The sequence below is a fragment of the Pieris napi genome, chromosome 3 (genome assembly GCF_905475465.1).
Source record: "Pieris napi chromosome 3, ilPieNapi1.2, whole genome shotgun sequence".
Classification (NCBI taxonomy): domain Eukaryota; kingdom Metazoa; phylum Arthropoda; class Insecta; order Lepidoptera; family Pieridae; genus Pieris; species Pieris napi.
In genome coordinates this window covers 12,346,562-12,368,323 of record NC_062236.1, presented here as the reverse complement: position 1 = coordinate 12,368,323, position 21,762 = coordinate 12,346,562, and the positions used below count along the sequence as shown (strand labels likewise).

General features: G+C 33.4%; 1 protein-coding gene across 1 annotated transcript in view; it reads right to left on the bottom strand.

Annotated features, from left to right (window-relative positions):
• The window catches only part of LOC125063396, a 97,130-nt gene extending 75,638 nt beyond the window's left edge, over nt 1–21,492 (bottom strand). The window contains exon 1 of the mRNA XM_047669815.1: nt 21,202–21,492. The gene's annotated coding sequence lies outside the window, so the exon portion shown is untranslated. The remainder of the gene's footprint in view (nt 1–21,201) is intronic.
• Nucleotides 21,493–21,762: the final 270 nt, after the last annotated feature.

Sequence of the window (21,762 nt, the reverse complement as noted above, 5' to 3'; positions counted from 1 at the left end):
CCAACGGTTTAGTGAAATAAAGTCTTTCGATATGTCAACCAGTACTTCAACCTATTTTAAAACCATCCCACGTCGAATTGATTACCTCCTCCTTCGGTTAGTCGGTTAAAATACGCAAAACACTTGCGCATAAGCAGTAGTCCTTGACAGCTCGACCTTTACACAGTTTAATGTCAAATTCGATAGAATTATGCGACCTTTGAAAGTTATCTGTGCCAACCGGTGCGACAAGGTGGACTTTTTCAGCTTTGAGTTTTTAGTAGATAAAATCGTTCTCTTACTTTGATGGCCATCAACACTTCACCCGTGACATTACCTGAAATTATAAAATATATTTTAAATTTATTTACACTTACAATTAACTAATAGGAGGGCAACGGGCGGCCTTATCACATCTGAGCGATCTCTTATTTATGTATTCAAAAAGTCAAATCATTTATTCCAATTAGACCACCTAAAATGGCACTTTTGAACGTTAAATAAAATATAAAGATGATCCTAGTTGCCCCTAAAAGGTAGTTTCGTGTGGAGAAGATTGGGCAAGAAACTCCACACTTACGCTTTTAAAATAGGTTTATCAATATTTTGTATACATTACTTAATCCTACAATAAAACTACTATACTAAAATAGGCACAAAGTTACTTACAAATTAATTAAAGTTTATCACATCATACACAATACTTAATCTTCGGCATATGTTACAAACTGTTTTATCTAAAATGTATGACAATTTAGGTAAACAAAAATGTTACCAAAAAATCTCGTATCAGGTGCCATTTTCATTAAAATGTATTAATATCATGACAGTCAAATTAGTTCAAAACCGTGATATGGATTATTTTATTTACCAATATTAATAGTTCTACAAATTAACGACTATTAGATAGTCTCTAGTAATTTAATAGTTGTGATGAACTTCAACTTATGTTGAAGCATTGGTGTTAGTGTCAGCTGACATTGTTCCGACCAGAAATTTTTACTAAGCAGAAAAAAAAAAGTTACCAGCAAAAAAGCGGATTATCGAGATAGGCACTTAACAATGCTTTCTTTAAAACCGATCAGCCCACTACCGAATATATCCAGCTCCGCATAAGTACTGTTTAATGCGTTAAAATCGCGAAGAATTCGAAAGAGATCTCACGGTGATCTCAAGGGCACATGAATCACGATAATTTCAGATCAGTTAGTACGAAAGTTAGGGATACGATGTGGATTGGTAATGCTTGTACAGTAGAGATTTAAAGGAAGATAGAGTAGTAGCTAAGCGAATAGGGGCAGGAATTGAAAACCATGGCACTTTTAAAAGCAAAGAAAGGAACTGTGATGGGATTTTGTTTCTTAATAATAACAAAAGACACAAAAAGTATTATCTATGTCAAAATAGTAGTTTATGCAACTGCCATATAATAGAGGGTATTAAAACATTTCTTAAAGAAGTATGTAAATAAACTATGCCAATAAAAGTCTGTGTTTCATTTCATAATTAGAATATTATCGAATGAGAATTATAAATAATTTAAAAGCCTTTTATTAATGTAATATCGTCACGATAAAAAACTATGTAGGTATATCTATGTCAATTTAATAAATGTTAATAGCTTTTATTAGTTCCTTGTTCTCCATATTTGGTTGACAATCTTATTGAAAACAATAGACACTTGGACGCATCTATATTCAAATACTATTGACCAATAGTTCCTGAAATTAGGGCGTTCAAACTTTAGTTTAAAACCTTGGAATTGCGCGGTACATACTCAATATTAAATACAAAATAACTGTGCTGGAGCAAAATTAAAAGAACATTCCGACATCATCAGGTACTATAAATCCTTTTATTTATGAAATAGGTGCAAACGGTTAGGAGGCACATCTTAGAGAGGGCCGATGGCTCGCCATGCGTCATACTCGTGAACTGGTGCTACTTGTAGAATACTGGTGATTGGTAGTAATAGTATGCGGTGATGTTAGTTATTTCGACGATGTATTTGCGTGTTGTTCCCACGAGAATGTAAGGGCGTGCTCCTATTTCACCATGACTCCTGCTGATAGAGGACGAATCTTTGTTTTTAATTGATTTTATTGTTATTTTTTACTTAAGATGTCATGTGGAACAAGGTGTAATGGTTGCAGCTCCTTAAAAATGTTGTGTAAAACAATTTTTTGTTTTGGCGATTAAAAAGAGTGGCGGAGAGTTTATAGCCAGTTCTTCTCTTCCGTTCTAGGCTCTTGATTTGAGAACTGGCAGTAAATGTAAAATTAGAAGCATTTCATATTTATATTTTTTTTGACGTTCATAAGTGTACGTTGTGTTACCTATATGAATAAATGATTTTGACTTTTATGTTAAATGATAGACACTGACATTGCCAAAAGGCCAGCGAGTGCGTTGCCGGCGTTTTAAAAATTGGTACGCTCTTTTTTTGAAGGACCCTAAGTCGAATTGGTTCGGAAATACTTCAGTGGGCAGGTAGTTCCTTAGTTTTCTGAGTATTGTGAGTGTTTCATGCAATTACGACCGCAGTGAAAGTGTTAATGTGCAATTTGTACTATTACACATCATCACCTATGACATAAGCCACGAACTCTAGCACTTGGTTCGGCTTTGTAGGATTATTTTACGACTATCGTGGCTGGGGTGATAAACCCGTATTCAGAATATACTTGAAAAATATTAACAAAAGTGAACGGATATATGTATGTGTGTCACTGTAGCAAGGTCTACTCTCTGTCTACCCTTTTAGGAAATAGGCGCGACATTTATAAATAAATAAAATATTCTTTTGCATGAATATCTGAAAGGCCTATGTGAGTGATTTTTATATTATTGTATTCTTTCAACGGTTGTCTTTATATAGTAATTTCCTTATTATATTTACAATTACGTAAATGAAATCCTTATATATATCAATAACTGTGTATATAGATTAATTAGGGGTTTTTTAACAAAACGTTGCGCTTCCTAGCAACAAAAAATGCATGTTTATACCTAATTAGACCTAGCAATTAATCAAATATGTCTACACTACTATACTATACTATCGTGTAGAAAATCGATTGTTCACTTACAAAATTAATAAACCTAGCTCGCGCAGAGAACTAAAGTTAGCTAAATGGCATTATGCTAGTTTCAAAACAAATGGATTCTATTTCGATACCGCAACAAATTGAACGTTATCTTAATAACCGTAGCAGTTAAAGTTAGAAAATAACGTTTCAGAATAGAATTACAAAAGCTTGAAGCACTAACACAACCAGCAATACGGTCTTACGATATTAATATTGCTTTATTGAATTACTTTTTTTTATATATAGAACAGGGGGCAAACTGGCAGTAGGCTCACCTGATGTTAAGTGATACCGCCGCCCATGGACACAATGCCAGAGGAATCGGGAGTGCGTTGCCGGCCTTTCTAAAATTACCAATAAATTTACAAAAAATTAATAAACAATTATGTAATTTTTCCCTGACATCATGTTCAAAGTAATATTAAAAATGACCGAGATCATTTAAACCTGAAGTAGACAAGATATAAACATATATTATATATACAATCATAACATGAGAATTTACGAAAATAAATATGCTAAATTTGTATACTTGACCGAGATAAGTCTAGACTTTGGCAAACAGATTTTTTAAATAGGTCAAAATATTCAGCAACCGCTTATAAATGAATTATGCAATTCTTGTTTATTAATATGAACGGATTACGATATGTAAGCAATACATAAGTTAATTGGTTACGCCTTCACATTCGAACCACTGAATCGATTGTGATGTAATTTGATTTTTTATTAAATTTTATATATATATATATATAAAAAAATTATATATATAAAAAAAAATTATATATATAACATGGGGAAAATGGGCAGAAGGCTCATCTGATGTCTTAACATCTTGGCTTGTCATCTCGGCGTCTTAACGCCCATGAACACTTTCAATGCCAGAGGGCTCGGGAGTGCGTTGCCGGCCTTTTAATAATTGCTACGCTCTTTTATGAAGGCCCCTAAGTCGAATTAATTACTATTAAGTTTGGTCTCTGCGGCTGTGTACCTTTATGGCAGCATTTCCTCGCAGCATTGCGATAGTTATTCTTTGAATAAGGAAAGCACCAGCTCTGGGGTCACCGGTACCATCTACCAGGCGTCAACTTGAATCTTTAATTAGATGTGCACTTGAACCCCATGACCTACTCCAAAGGGAACAAATTCAAAATAGCTTGTTTGCCTCCTATCTTAATTAAAATACGTATTTTAATGAAACCCAAGTAGGAAAGAATACCAGTTTTTCAAATTAGTTAAGGTCCGGTCTTGATATTCAAATTAACAAACTCAATTCGGACTAAAATGAACCGCTCATCCAATTTCCCTTATCTATGGTTCATTTATCAGCGAAATTATCTATTGTAAATGTTTTTAATTGGCCTTTTAACCAAATTCCAAACGTATTCTAATATCTTATTATCTTAATATCTTTAATAATTAATACATTATGTTAAAGAGACATTTATTTATTGGTTGCTGATTATTAAAATGACTTTTCTGTGCTCATACGTGCCGTGACAATTGTGTCGACCAAACTTTTTAAATTCGTTTTAATTTTCTATTTTTACATAAGTTAAAATACAAACATATACGTATATTTCAGTAAATTTACATAAAATCATAATATTATAACAATAATTATTATTAATAAATAAATAACTAACCTTAACATAAACTAAATATATTATTAAAGTCCCTTTAGGCAAGGTTCCGAAGATACTGGCAGCGTTCTCCCTTTGAATCGCTAGACTAAAGGCGGAAACATACTACTAAAACGCGACGCGACGTGTCGTGTCGACACCCGATGTCCATCGTGCACATTACCAACACGCGACACCACGACACGCTTGCAAATTCAGAAGTCATTTAGCTGATTTATTCCCCGCGCAATGTGCCAGCAAGTTTTTTACCAATTTGAGGTTCAGATTCAAGGAATGTTTGCAGCGCAATGGTGCATACCTGGATGATGTTATTTTTAAGAAATAAATTTCCCAGATGTCTATTTTAATTGAAATAAAAAATTGTATGTGTATTGTATTTAGTTTTTTTATTATATTTTTTTCAAATTCGCAAATCTTTCTTGCCCACCCAGTGTTTTCTAATAAACTGAATTGATTAGCAGGTTATTTGTATTAAACTAATAACATCCTAATTCCCTGTTTTTGGCCTTGTATTGAGGTAATCTTATGTCATATAAAACAGAATATTGTTTCACCAACTCAATTAATTGTTCGTCGTTCATTTCGCCAAATAAATCCAAAAATATCTAAGTATATAAATTGACATTCGTGTCAAAAACTCGAAAGCATTGACGCATGACGTCATCATCACAACATCCACAACACGCCGATCCAAATCGATTGGATGTTACCGCGTGTGATCACATGGCGTGTTGTCTATGTGCATCTGACCATATTAAATATATGGGATTGATAAGTACTGACATGCATCGGATGGCGTGGTGTAGCGTGGCGTTTTGGTAGTATGTTTCCGCCTTAATTCTTTGTCCGAGGTAGCTGCCAGATCTTCGGTCTCCTGTGATGTCGACTAACCTTTTTGAAATTTCTTTAAAAAGCCTTAAAGCGCTGGGACCCCACTGACCAAGGGTCTCGACACCGAATGGGACAAAATCATACAGCCTAGACCCCTGTATTTGCTTGCTTTAGTTTTTTTTTTTCTATTTATTAATTTTTAAATATTATTACTATGCAGGTTAAGAATATTGTAAATAATCTATGTGTGAAATATGAATACATTTTTGATTGACAAGTCTACTTGCACGTAAATAAAAATTATTAACAAACCAGACGTTCTATTGGGATATGGTATTTCGTACAAAATTAAAACCGACATTTATTTTATATAACACAAGTACAAAATCAAGCAAAGTACTCATAAAAACTCGTATAGTAATGGGTCGGTCACGCCGAAAAGAGGAAATTGGCACTGGATTTGTGTTAGCAACAGGTCCAAGATCGGGTGTTTAGATATCTCGTGAATTCACTGAAAATGAAACTGGTTTATACGTGACTTGGATTTATAATGCTCGCATTGTGTTAACAAGATTACATCATTATTACTTTGATATATTTACGAGGGATTGGCCCTCCAGGGAAAAGAAAGAGAGGTCGCTCTCTTGCACGGTGGGCTGACGAGTCAACAGTTGGTGGAGAAAAATTATTTAAATATAAAGTATATGAAATAAAAGGATTTTTTATATGGGAGATACTTGTTCAAAATAAAATTACCCTCACGGGAATCTGAGAGAAGAACTCAAAAGTTTTGGGACAACTTCCGAACTTGATGTTAATTTGATCAAGTAGTTTTTTTACCTCAGAAAAGCTCCCAAGAAGTTTATAATATGTTTGCTCTACTATCTTCAAAGGAAACTTTTTTGTGTATGTTGTTTTATTCCCTTTTCACTTATTAGTAGTGTGAAACATCATATATATACAGCTACGAAATTTCTCCAATTTTATAACTTTGAACTAAAAATAAATTTTGAATATATAAAGATACGTGGCTATCTATGTGCTCAAAGGTAATACAAAACTTCCCATTTAAACTTGTTTAATAAAAGTTAAGTAGACATAACGGGATAGGGAATAACCATGAAATATGTCAAACAAATTTAACTAAAATCTTGTTAATTTGTTCATGTAAGTTAAGTTGAGGATTAATTTTATTATCGGTTTAGTTTAAGTTGCCTGATACAAGTAGTCCTATTAATTGAAGTTTGTTTTAAGTCAATTAAGCTGTCTTTGGGAGTTACGTTATTTAATAAAACATTTTTTTTTTCTTCAACATAGAAAATACTTTTACTATTATATTAACTAAATAACTTTGAGTGATGCATATAAAATAATAACTAAAATATATTATTAAAAGAAGTCCCTTTAGGCAAGGTTCCGAAGATGCTGGCAGCGTTCCCCCTTTGAATAGCTAGACTTATTCTTTGTCCGAGGTAGCTGCCAGCTCTTCGGTCTCCTGTGATGTCGACTAATCTTTTTGCTATTTCCTTAAAAAGCTTTATAGCGGTTAATTAAATTCACATTTTTACGATTTAGTAAATCTATAGCTATCGAAAGTAGATGCTAAGTTCAATGTACGACCTTGGAGGAACTGGTTGCTTGTTTTTGTGCGCTTAATTATTGGTATTGGTACAATTTGGTGCCAAGTTAATTGGGTACAAATACTAGCGAACATTCGCCTTTTAATAGCGCAGATAGCTCACCAGTTGTAAGTCCGCCCATTGACACGTACAAAGTCAAAAGGCACTACATTGAGTTCTCGGCCAGGCCATTAGTACGTTTTCTTATGATATTAAAGGAAAATTTTCCATATTTAAAAATTTATAAGTGACGGTAACATAGTTATTTTATAAAATCGTCATGGGCTTATTCAATAGAATTTAAATAACAAATAACATTACAGACAATCTTCTGTAGTCGAGAAAAGAGGTTTATAAATGACTGAAACGTACACAGAAACATGAGGAATGAAGGATATATATGTATATATATATATATCATGAAAAACATCTTAAAAATCTAGTAAATAATATTAATACCTATATATAATTCTACTGTAAGTCTACAGGTCACTGAACTCCTCTTGCTGGACCAATTTGAATGAATTTTTTTGTATTCACAAATCAGCCCGGCAGATGGCGCTGCAGTTGGTACTTTCATACTTTGTTTAATGTCCTAATTGCTTGAAATATGATGCAGAACGACGTCTGTCGGGTCTGCTGGTACAATATAAATATGCACTTTCAACGTAAGATCCCTATCATCCAAAAAAGACAATTATATCTGAACAATACATTGAGAAAAATCAGAGAAAAAGGCAGATAAATGGAAAAATATGGAGGAGGCTTTTACCCTAAACCCATTCAATACTAATCCATATACATATAGTCTTGATTACCTACTTAAATACATAAATAAGAATATTATTTAATATTTTTGTGTGCTCCTTAGGTAGCCATAATCACTCAAAGGTAAATATTCCATAGGTATATTTTTTTTTGTTAGCACTGCAATAAGCACCGTATCTACCGTGAAATGTCAGGCTAGGCTTTCTTTTAGGTACATATTAGCTATAGTATTTAGGTATTACACATGATATGTAATCTAACATATAAAAGGTCTCGACAACTCACAACAGTAATCGAAAGAGGGTCTACAAGGACCCCCCCCCCCCCCCAATCCTAAAATGGCAACGAAACTTATCCAATTACAGAAATAAAGGGGCCAACTAATCCAAACTTAAATTCACTCGCATTACAAAAGGCGCTTCAAATCTAGTTTCAACAGGTTCTGAGTTGTTCAGTGAGGATCTGGGCAATTATAACATTGCTATTTATTGTTGCGTGAAATCACTGCTATTTTTATACCAGTTAATATGATACAAGACGATTTATCAGATTTTCTGAAAAAAAATTGAATAATTTCCTAAAAACATTAAATACGGCAAGAATAACCCGCAAAATGTCTACAAGATAATGATCCATTAAAAAAACCGTGTTCACTTGGCATAGGCCCGTGAGCGACAGATACCACGATTGATTCATTCAATCCTGCGTTAAAGTAAACAGTCAGAGAACATAATAAAAATAAAATGGGGATAAATAGAAATAAACAAATTTAAAAAATTTCATAAAATTAATTTATACAATTTTTATAGTTAATAAACATAATAGAATACTGCACTAAGTGTTCTATTGCGTCCAGTGGGATAAATTTATTCACTAATTCATTTTTCATTTTACAAAACATGCTAATGATATAGACGTTAGGTCATCCTTGTCTATCAATAAATCGATTATTATAACAGTGATTTCACAGTGGTACAGCCCTAGAATTTTAACGCTGAAACAGCTCCCGTCTGCGGTCTACCCTGTTACCAGTATTGCATAATTACTGCAATTTGGAACCAGAGCAGAATACTTAATTGTACCCACTTTGAAGTCTAGTTCCCAGCTATGTAACAATTATACAAGATATTAATTCAGATAGATCATTTACAAAATAGCTTCTAACTCATTAAAAATTTAAACAGCATTTATTGCATATGTAATTTAATGCTAAAACTATCCTAAGGGTGTGATTCAGAAATTTGTATTGGTTTTTGACGTACGGAAGCCATAGCTAGCGTTTATTCTCTCTGAATCATACTCTTACTATATCTAAACGGCATAATGGTACATCAAGGTAGAATTCAGTGATTCCCAACGTGGGGGCAATTTGATTGTTAAGGGAGGCAATCGAAATCAGCTGGATATAACTGGACTTGAGACTTTATTAAAACTATTTGGAATTTGAATTCCAGTTATTGATTATGTTTTTAAAATTTACATATTGTTTCGTTAACAATTTCCTAGGGATTCCATCTTAAAACCTATCATTTAAACTCTTAAGTGAACAATTATGGGGGGGGGGCATAATAGTTTTAGGTTGGCTGAGGTGGGGCATCGCACAAAAAAGGTTGGAAACCATTGAGGTAGATAGTGCATTTTAAATAAATAATAATTTTTTCGGCGTCTAATCAAGACAAGACGAAAAATTTTTATAACAATCTTACAAAGTATCTTATTATAACAACGTTATGTTTCTAATTGGATTAAGCGATTCAAACTAAGCCGTTAAGTTAATTTCTATGGTTAAATATTGTTCCGTGGCTTCTTTACCATTAAATATTATTATGCAAAAGATTCATCCGCGTTTTTCCATCATTTTTTCTATTACGTGGTCTTGATGATCTTTTTTTAATTGCTAAGTAAGTGATAAGCCTTACGCGTTATGACTTTTTGGGGACTAAGGCCGGATTCAAGATCCATCGCCGTACAAGCGAGTGTTAAATGCGCACATAGACAGAAAGTCCATTGGTCACTGTAGCATTGAACCTACGACTACTCAGGGATGAAAGTCGCTCACTAAAACCACTAGGCCATCACTGCTCTTAAGCAGCTTATTCTATGCTTATTCGATTATAGCGTAATTTAATATTGTTGCATACATTAAATTTACTAATCTGGAACTTTGCTTTAAGCCTATAATTGCACCACCAAGGCTCCAACTTAACCAATAGTTAAGTTTACAGATTTACATACAAACAATTTAGTATTTTGTTCATATATGTGTTACACTTCCTGTTTCTTGTATACGCAAGTACTCTAATCTAGTGTTTCCCAAGCCTTTTTGGGCCATGCCCCACTATAGACTTTCTAAAATCCTTATGAGAATGTACCATATATACATACATATACCATTTTTAATATTAAACAATCGAATTGTTGAATTGACTTAAGAAACCTGAATGATAGGTTTAAGGAAGAAATTCCTAGGAAAATGTTATCGAAACACAGTATGTATATTTTGAAAACAAAAAGAAAACCTGAAATTCAAATTACAAATAAAATTAATACATTTTCGAAAAGCCCCTCCATTTAGCAATAAAATGCCCCCTCTGGGACGTAGGCCCCACGTTGGGAAACACTGCTCTAATCCCTCCATAAAGAACCAAAACTCATAACGTAGTTGTTACTAACTGACTCAGAATATAGACTATCAAAGATGAACAAACGGTCATTTACAACTTTTATACAGATCTCAACGTGGGAAGAAGTTATTTACGGTTTTAAAAAACAGTTAGGAAACTGCACAGGTAACTTTTTAATTTAACTTTGTGTTTATATTTGCGCTTTCAGTCTAATTGTTTAAACCATTCATTCTAAGCTTTAAGAGTTTTGCATGTACACAACGTTGATGTAACTAGCGACCGGTCCCGATTTAATATAGCATGATGTTATATATAGAGATTTAGCATTCTAACGGTGAAATTTGGCCATCAATTTTCAAATGTATTCCTTTCAAATAATCTTCAGGAGAAGTGACATAAATTGGCCTCCACGCGGTCCTGATTTAACCCCTATGGATTTTTTCTAATGGGGTTATCTTAAATCTAAAGTCCTAAAGTCTACGCCAATAAGCCGACTTCTCTGGCGCAATTGAAACAAAATATCCGTCACGAAATAGCAGCCATCATCACTGAGTCCACCTGCCGAGCCGTGATAAGTAATTTAATTATATTTATTATTACTATAAGAAGGTAGGTAAAGTACGTATATTTGATTGTTATGTTTAGGTTTTAATACACATTATAAACTCTAGTTAATATATTTTATTCCAACCCACATAGCACAAATGCAATTATTGTTCTGTGTAGGCGATTTCCCACGGAAATAGATTCGTTTAATAGGATCTCACGGGTTAAGTATATTCATTATGTCTATTGCATTGATTTTAATCTGACGTGATCTATGGAGCTAGGATTTGCAATATGTTGCATACTATATTCACATATACATAAAGACAAAATTATTTCCATTAAATTTTGGACATAAGTAATACATTATATAGGCGCTTAAATAAAACTACACATACTATATATTCTTGTTATGTTTATGTTTTTGATTAAAGTAATAAAGTATAAATAAATAAATACATTTATTGACAAAAAAAAAATATTTTATTGACATAACTTTTACACATTTAAAAGAAACAATACATTACAATATTTTTAGGCCTGGGTCTCAGATTTCTGTGCCTGATTGTTTTTTTTTAATTCAGACATCTGTGCATACGCCGTGAAGTTTTTGGGTCTAGACATGCCGGTTTCCTGATGTTTTCTTTCACTGTACAAGTGAGTGACAGAAAGTCCATTGGTATACAACCAGTGTTCAAATCCACGACCTCAGAGAAGAGTGCCTCACGCTCAAGCCACTAGACCATCTGTGTGTATTTTGTCGATACTAAAACTACAATTATTACTTAAATCCAAAACGTATAAACCAAAAACTCATACACAATAAATTCAACTACTTACGAAAAATATAAACTATAAAACATACAAATATAATATCAGTATATTAAAAAGCTATATCATTTCTAGCTTCGTAAAGCTTAAGATATTATTTGATTCTGTCTACAAAACTTTGTTAATTAGCTCTAATACTGAAACATTGAGAGGTCGACGTTTAATCGCATTAAGTTAAAACGAAATAATAAATCTTAAGTTACTAAATTGTTACACAACTTTTGGGATAAAGACTAATTAAGGTAGCAACAGCGAAGCAGGGCAGTGGACTAGTAGTTTATGATTACCCTGAGGTCATGCATTCAAAGCAAGGGATATGTAATACTCTCACGGTGAAGGTTTTTTTTTATATAGAACGGGGGGCAAACTGGCAGGAGGCTCACCTGATGTTAAGTAATACCGCCGCCCATGGACATCTCAATGCCAGAGGGCTCGCGAGTGCGTTGCCGGCGAGTGGTTGTTGAGGTAAATAGAAGAGTATAGAGAGAGAATAAGAGAAGTAAATATTGACAAAAGTCTTGCACTTACTGCTACGTACTCTAAATTTATCAAAGTGACCTTGAATGTTTGGTCTTAGACTACATAATAGTTGTAACACCGTGAATTATTATTATTATATATATACCTTAGCGAATTTCAGTGGTGCTTAAAAAATCACTTATATATACATAAAGAAATTGCATCCTCTGTAATATAAGTTGGTCTATATATAGACAATGAAAATATATTTTTTTTAATTTTTCTTAAACTTTCAAATGTAACCTATATTTATTATAATAATTAAATATAAAAAACTGTATTCATATTAAACACAATGCCAGTTAAATTAGACCAATTCGACTTGTGGTCCTTCAAGAGTGTACCAATTCTAAAAAGGCCGGCAACGCGCTCGCGAAGCCTCTGGGTGTCCATGGGCGGCGGTATGACTAACGGGTGAGCCTCCTGCCCGTTTGCGAAAAAAACATTAATTAAGCTCTCAAGTAAAGCCACTAATAATAAAGCAAGAAATTTTAAAATTATCTTTTTCCAAATAATAGGTGGTTTTCAGAATTACTTTTATAAACATATAGCCGTGTACTTACATGCATAAATTATTGAATTTGATAATACTTGGCAAAGCGGCAAAAACTTTCACATGTACTTGAATGACAAAACGTGACGCCACACATCCTTATTCGGAAAATCGTTCGACCACATGGCACTGAGTTGAATACAAAAGAATTTCGGTGACATAAACAAGCCTTTGGCCAATACAATATATATATATGTATATATGCAGACAGGCACACAGATTTAGTCAACTACTCTCAGAAATTATAGTTTTAGCTGTTAAATAAAAAATAGTTTTTTTAGATTTTACAGCTTTGGGACCGTTCAAGTATTACGTAACGAATTTTTGGAGGGGGGGGGTTTGCTTTTGTAAAACGTTACGATGCGTGGCGGGGATTAAATTACGCGTTATTGTTAATATTTTTTTCGACTTACACCACATAATAGTAACTAAAGAGTCACTAGGTGGTCACGAAACGTTTTACTATACTTGGGTACTGATAAACGTTACGGCGAGTTACATGGGGGGGGGGGGTCAATAATCTCCAAAAATTGCGTTACGTAATACTTGAACGCTCCTTTGTGGATTTCGGAAAGATTATTAGCGACAATTTTAAGTGGCATCTACATAAATCCCATATGGAATGGGCTATTTGACTGTATGAAAAATTCACTGTCATGAGAGTTATCTGACAGACTTTTAAAGTATTACGGAGAAAAATAACAGGTATATAATAATTAATTTATCAAAATATTTATTGATTCAACCATGACGTACAATGCCAGTGAATAGTGTACTCTGGAGTTTCGTTGGAGACTGATTTTGATCGAAGAATAATGTGTGTATTAGTGTAAATTAAAACTGACAATTAACACGTAAGAAAATTGGCATTTGTGTGCGTTTGTTTGTTTACATGTTTAATGGCATGAAATCTGGCACGATGCCATGTTTAAATTATAAATGTTAAAATTGTAATTCAACATGCCAACAAATTTAATTAAAAATAGCGATTTGTTCGAAACATATCGACATTATACAGCAATAGTAAAAGGCACTTAAAAGCATTCTAAATAATCCATACTCAATCAATAATTATACAAAATTAGAATTTGGTCCTTCGGGCCGAAACGCCATAATCCTGTCGGAGTTTTAAAGGTTAATTAGGCATAGCAATACCCAAAGTAGTGAGATTTAATTAAAAACAGAAAAGACTTAAGTCTAGACAGTACATATTATATAAAAATAAAAATTTAGAAAGACCGGCCTAATTATAATTCTTAACTTGAATAAATTATTAAACTAATTAAATCAAGCGAACTAATTAGTAAACATATATGTATCTATTGAAAAGCAGAGGTCGTGGCATTAGCAAAAGGATATCGATTACAAGAATTTAAATAAAGATATGAGCGACTTGTCAGGTCATAATTAGTTATTTCTACCCGCGATATGGACTTGTGCCTAATTTACGCATATATACGGTAAAGCAATGCCTCAATCGATAAGGCTAATATCTTCTTGTATTAAAAAACTATCAATAAACAGAAACCTAAGGTTAAACCTTTAAAACGCCGCTGTGATAATTATTAAAAATTGTTTTTGGTAACGTAAAAAGCTCGATATTCTGTGAAACTTTTCAGTTGAATTAAATTTTCCAATTAGTAAAAGCACTCTACGAATACAAACTAATTCGTAAACAAAATTCCCAGCTATGGAACAATTTAATTGACGTAAAACGAATTACACTGAATGATCATACATATCTTAATATATATAAATTACGTGTCACGTTGTTTGTCCGCTATGGACTCCTAAACTACTGTATATATATATAATTCTACTGTACGTTTGTATGTCACTGAAGTCCTCTTAAACGGCTGGACCGAGTTGAATGTTTTTTTTGTATGTGTTTGAATTAATGGTTTAGATTCACAAATCAGCCCGGCAGATGGCGCTGCAGTCGGTACTTTCATACTTTGTTTAATATCCTAATCGCTTGAAATCCCTGTGCTGTGGGTAACTAGATAACAATTATTCCGTAGGATTTCCACTCCATCTCTGTTCCCAAGACAATCGAAATCGTGACGGTACTTGGGTACGTCAACAACGAAGAGGTGAAACACCAGTGTTCTTCTAGAAGACTGTAGTTTGGAAGGGAATGACGAAATCAAGTTGTGTACTTCCAAGGAGCATTCTTCGGAGCACAATCTATAGAAGAGAGAAAGACAACTGAACGGCGACGGTCAAACTTTTAGATTCAACAAGTGGAAGATTATCTCATTGAAGCCTTCTCTTCAACAATTAATAATGAGGCAGCAATGGCCTAGTGGCCTCAGAGTGACTGTCATTCTTGAGGTCGATGTCCGGCTGTGCACCAATGGGCTTTCTGTCGATGTTCGCATTTAACATTCGCTCGTACGGTGAAGGAAAACATCGTGGGACCGGCTTGCCTTAGACCCAAAGTCGTCGGCGTGTGTATAAGATTAAAATTATCAGAAATCTGAGGCCCTGACCTAAAAAATATTGTAACGCTAGTTTTTTTGTGAAACATGTTTAGCCTTTTAAGTCTTAACAGAATTGAATTAAATTATAGCTTGTACTTGAACTTAAAGAAAAGGTTAATTCTTAAGCTTTCTAACGGAGTATTCAGTAAATAAAACAGAGCTACCATTATAGGAATCGGCAAAAACTTAAGGGTTTAACAGATAATAATAAAAACTAGAGTTAACGGTAAAACTTCACCCTACAAGGAAACTAAGGCTATTTCTAATAATAGCAAAGCAGGTTCTTTGCAACACATGTATTTTTAGTCTAGCCATGAAACTATTTACCTAGGGCTGCCATTTACTATTACATTTAGTTATTGATGATTACAGCAATATTTGGTAAAATTTTAATTATTTTACATATAGGTATATATTTTTTTAAATATATATTATTAGTAAAATTAGAAGCATTTAATGTACAAATTTCATTTGTCGTTCATAAGCTTACATTGTGTTACCTATCGGACAAAATTAATAATGATATGAATAAATGATTTTGACTTTTTTTACTTTTATTTATAGCAAAGCTTTATACATAGTAAAAATCAGTAAACCCCCACTTTCGTTTTCGCGAAGATTTCTCAAGTTATTATTCTGTATTGTGAAATTTATAATTATTTCCTTTCATAATTATTTATCAATTCCTTGTTTGTAAGTATATGTAATACATAGTTGCATGATATATTATACAGTATATATTTTTTTCGAAAATAAACTGTTTGTACGTAATCCCTATAACGTCCCTATAATTTGATTCTGCAGAAATTGAGAGACCGGGTTTTACGTCATGTATCACCAAGTCACGAAGGTGTATGTATGTATATTTTATTATCACGTAAATTTTAAGGGCTGTCTGAAATGTCGTGAAAATAATTTTAAAACTGATTTAAAGAACCAAATCTGCAACAAACTGAGCTCAGCTGGGCTCGTCTTTAGCGCTTCGATGATGATTAGAAATAGTCATCTCCTTTTCTAGACACTGCAGAAGGAGAACCGCAGTATGGTAACTGGTATTTCTTATTTGGTACGCTTCTTTTATTCAGAAGTACCTAAACAGCGTTGTCAACATAAAAAAAGGTAATTTAGCACTGCCGCGACCTCAAAATCCACAACGGTTCTCTTACCAGACTGAGTCTATTTGTATTTTAATAAGATCCCACAAAAATAAAAAAACCAGTATAACCAACGAATAAAAGGATATACTTGTGGCAACCCTACGTTGTTTAGAAATTACGATTCCGATGCGTATAAACATAAAGATTTCATTCCTTACAAGGAACCTAAAGATTTCTCCACACTTCATCTACTTCTTCGTTGTGGAAACTATTTCAGTGTTACAACTTTCCTTTGCTGTTTAATTTTTGACGTTATACTACTTTTGGCGCGTTAGGGAAAATTGATGAGAATAAATAGATGAGATTTACGATGCGCGCGCACACCGTCACAAAAAACCACCCTGAAGTTAACTATATCAACATTTTAATTTTTTCTATTGTTAGTGTCGTTTTTTCTACAGACGTAGAATAAATTTTTTGAAATGATTTTAATCTTGTTACGCCAAAGAAGTATAACTTCTAACGCGTGTTCATAAGTACACACACGTTTTTTTATTTTATTTTTGCTCTTAAACATCACACATGTTACAAGGAGGACAATACTTATAAAAATATGTTAAAGAAAGGATATATATATTATATACATGTGTGAAAATGACATGAGAACTTAAGATGGCACAGCGCTCACTAGAGCCTTGCAACTTGACAATCGAGTAGCCCACAATATCTCACACAACTCACTAGGGGACTCTTTGTATTGAAGAAGTTGCAAGGGTCCGCTAAGCAAGCGATTATACACTGTAAATACATAATTATGTAAGAATCAAGAAAATAATAATAATAGCAAATAATTAACACAAGCAAGGTTTCTAAAACGACTCGGCAAAAGGTCTACGTGGAGTTGAAATTGTCCACCGAGTCATTTTTTATGACAGTTTTATCGTAAATCCGACGAATTTAAACGATGAGCACTAACGTAAGATGGGCGTATATAATGGATATTTCTTTGCTGTAAAAAAACAATATACATATGTATAAAAATAATCACGACAGAATACGACCAGTTGCAGCACTGGCCACAGTATGTATGTATTATTCTGCCTCCTTTTTAATAATAAAACTTTATTCATGACAAATAGGTTGTGACAAAATTGGGAGTCCCTGTGTTGTGGGTAACATAAAAATTAGTCAGTGGTACATGGTACATCTTTAAAACAGTTGCTACATAAAAGTTTTAGTGTTACTACAAATCAAACACAAGTCTTATAAGACATTAAGTGTGTGCGAATGGGTGTGTGTGTGCATGTAGTTTTTGGCACCTCAAAGTATGCCGTTCCTTTTAGGTGTGTCTGTTTGATATAAAAATGTTAGTTATGTGCCCTCTATATGCTAAAGGATTCAAATTTCTAGCAGACGAAGTCTAATACAATATTCTCGTTATATCGTCCACTTATTGGTACACAAAGTTTCTTTAAAAATAACGGAAAGTTAACGAGGTGACCTAAGCTGTGGTTAGATTACAGTCACGTCACGAGTTGAAGATTTAGCAAGATCTTATAATTAGAACAGTGCTGGAATTAAAAGTGCGACTCTCAAACCTCGTGCAAATGACGGCTATCCACTAATGGATGTTTCTTTGTGCGCATTTAAAACTTGCATAAGGTGTAGGCAAACGTTATGAAACCTTTCCCTCGCAATATATTTATAAAAATATCATATCAGTTTACAAAAATAGTGATAAGTTTACTAGAAAAGAACATACGCACAATATTAATCGGAACAAACGCAGGCTGCAATTTCTCCGTACTAGACTATCTAAAGTTAGTATATTCTTTTTTGGGAAAAGGGATACTTTTCTTTAATAAAATCCCAAAGGCTCTTTTATCACTGCCATTTAATAAATTTAAGAAATGTATTAAAAAAAAGCTGTGTAATAAGGCTTACTATAAAGTTAACGATTATCTTGTTGATAAAAGGGCCTGGGACTAGTGCTAGACAGGCTACTTCTAATTAATTTGCGATATTTGTTTTAAAATAAGTGTTGTTTGATGATTTGCTATTTTAAAAGAGTACCGAGAGTTTTTTTACGCCGGCTTTTGGCTTTTTCTCTCGGCCTACACCCTCTGTCTTCTTTGCCGATGAGTAGGGATGTCTACCGAATACCGATTCAAATTTAATGACGTGGAATAAGTGATACCTGTATCTTATATTCCATAATAAACATATTTTATTTCATGTATCAAAACTAAAAATCGCCGATAATGTGTGCCGGTTGCGCACTCGCGAGCCCGCCGAGAGTTCATGGGCCAATAAAAAAGTCCAAACGACTGTACGAGTCTAATAAAAGCGGCCTATAGATTGTTTTCGTTTTAAGTTTTCATCACCCGTTTTAAGTAACTGTTTCAACCATTTCCAAACACTACATCATTAAAATATTTAATGTTGCACACTTAAAACAAAATGTAGTTAAATTTCTGCTATGCCCCGACGGGACTTCAACATAGAGGGTAGAAAATAATTTAAATATATTATTACTTCGTCTCTTTCTATTAAATCATGATAAAATTTGTCAGTTTGGTACAACATTTAAAATAGTGTAATATTTTATATGAATAAGGAAAATAGTTTAAAATTTCAAGGGCGTTGTCCGAGGCAACGAGAAGTTTTTTGGTTGAGTAACTTTAATATCTGTAAAAATTCTACACTAAGTTGTAGCTTTTGTGATGTTCAGTTCGACCGTGACTGTAATCAGACGAGAACTGTGTAGCGACCTAGATTACATGCGTGTTTAAGGTACTAAAACGCGGAATAAATTTATAATTTTAATCATATCTACATACAAACCGAAATGAACATAATAGTTTTTATATGTAATGTGTGTTATATGCTTTAATCACGACAGGTTGTGACAAAATTGATCTAACACTCGTGTCCACACTCCCCTATCTAGTTTACAAATATTCAGTGCTACATGGTGCATTTTGAAAACATTATTTTTTAAATAAATAATCTTTCTTTTTTTTTTAATAAAAATCTTGCCAACGCTCGGCACACTAATACATTGTTAAAACAAACACAAAATACAATTTTTACAAGCACTTAAAGGCATTAAAAAAAATTAAATATGAAGCAATGTTATCTAAAAGGGGGTTAATCCTTACAAAATATTATTATTGATAAACAGACATTTATACTAAATCATATCAATAAACTAAACATTCCACAGCCAAATATATAACATTCGCAAGACCGCTATATGCCGCTGGGTAATATGAGGCTGGACTTCTCTCTGCTCTGTGTCTCCGCTACCTTTTTTTTATGGCTCTGGCACGATTTGTGCATTAGCCAGCGTCAAGTATAGGATTTTTTATAATTAGTGCTTGTCTTGAGAAATTCGACCGTGTCCTCCATGTACGGTTTAGGCACTCGCCCGGTACCGCACAACCCTCCCAAACGCCGAGAACAAATTTAAATTAAATTAAAACTTGCCCTCAAACCGGGAATCGAACCCGGTACCCCTCACCTAGCTGCTGCCACTTAATAAGACCGCTAGGCTACCGCTACCTATTGGTTCTGATTCTGCGTCCAAACTTAGCGCTATGAATCCCAATGTCAAAAGCGTATTGCATTTGGACATTTCGGGCTCGTAATTTTACCCATAAACCCGGTTGTATAGTCCAAACATTTAAATCATCTCGGTTGTACCACGACCGCATCCCAGACCGCCCCTGAGGTCCGTTTCGTATTCTATCGCAATGATAGTGTATTAAGATACCCCAAGGCAACGGCGATGTACATTTTGTCTCTTTACGCTACAATAACACTACATAATAATATACTGTCACCTTAGAAACTTTGTAGACATCCAACTAGCAATTTGGATAGATAAATATCACAATTTATAACTTTCATTAAATAATGTCTAGGTGACAGAGCTCGGAATTTCTTAGTAGTTTTCTGATTTTATCCAAAAGACGTATATGCAATAAGGACGATGGAAATACCGTTACATTATTTAGCGTATATCGCAGTCTGTGTTAGCATAAAATTCAATCTGATAATAGAAGATCTCAGTTTCTTAGATAAAGGTAATATTGTACTACACACACATACACAGCAGTATGGTTTATAAAATAATAAACAAAATGGATCTCCTAAGATCTGTATAATTAGCAAAATTTATACAAATTGCAAATAGGCCGACTTGCCAAAAAAACGAATACATGCAATTTTGGTTGGAAACGGTAAAACACCATTATCTCTCTGTAGTAACCAAAGCGTTTTCATTTCTTATAAGGATTGATACCTGTTTAATTTTATTGTACAACGGTTTGACTGAAAACGGAAATTATTACGTTAAGAAACTCTTTTTTTTAATTGTTTTTTATTAATTTAAAGAATAATTGCTAAAATATAAATATTTTAATTTAATGCTAAAATCAAGCTATGTATGTAATTATGAATAACTAATCGGTACATGAAGAAGTAAATCTATATTGGAATAACGGAAGTTCGATGGGCCTATTTGCATTTTGCATTTTCATAACCACAACATGGAGACCTGTTGCCTACGCTACCTCAAACCTTAGAAACTAAAATTAAGTAAACCAAATATTTACCTTTTATCTAGCTGCTACCACCCACATATTATCCAATAAAAATCCAAGTAGCAAAATGAACTTAACAAAAGAAAAACAAACTTTTCAAGTCCCGTAACACAATCACTGAAGATACAACTTGCGAACAAAATATAAAAACTAAATGTATGTTTATTATTTTGTTATGGCACAAAAGGTAGCACAATAAAAACAACTTAAATTACAATATTAACAATTGTCACGATCGAAATAACGATTCGCGCCATTAACACGCTCAGTAACCACGACAGTTAAAAACTGACTGAACTGCTTGATCTGTGGAACTCTCAGCTCTCAGCTGAGCCGTGAGCAGCAAGCTATAGCCAATCACAGAGTGCCAATCGCTAGTTCGTACCTTGGAATTAAGAATTCAAAAGCCACGAACATAGTAATCATGTTCTATTTTTATCGGTTTAATTAATAAAATAAATAATAAAGGTACATTTCGTACTCCAATAATGTTAGGAACCTTAAATGGAAAAATATTATCAATATTAGTTATTTAACTTATTTTAACAGTCCATTTGGAGTTATCTTGCAGCT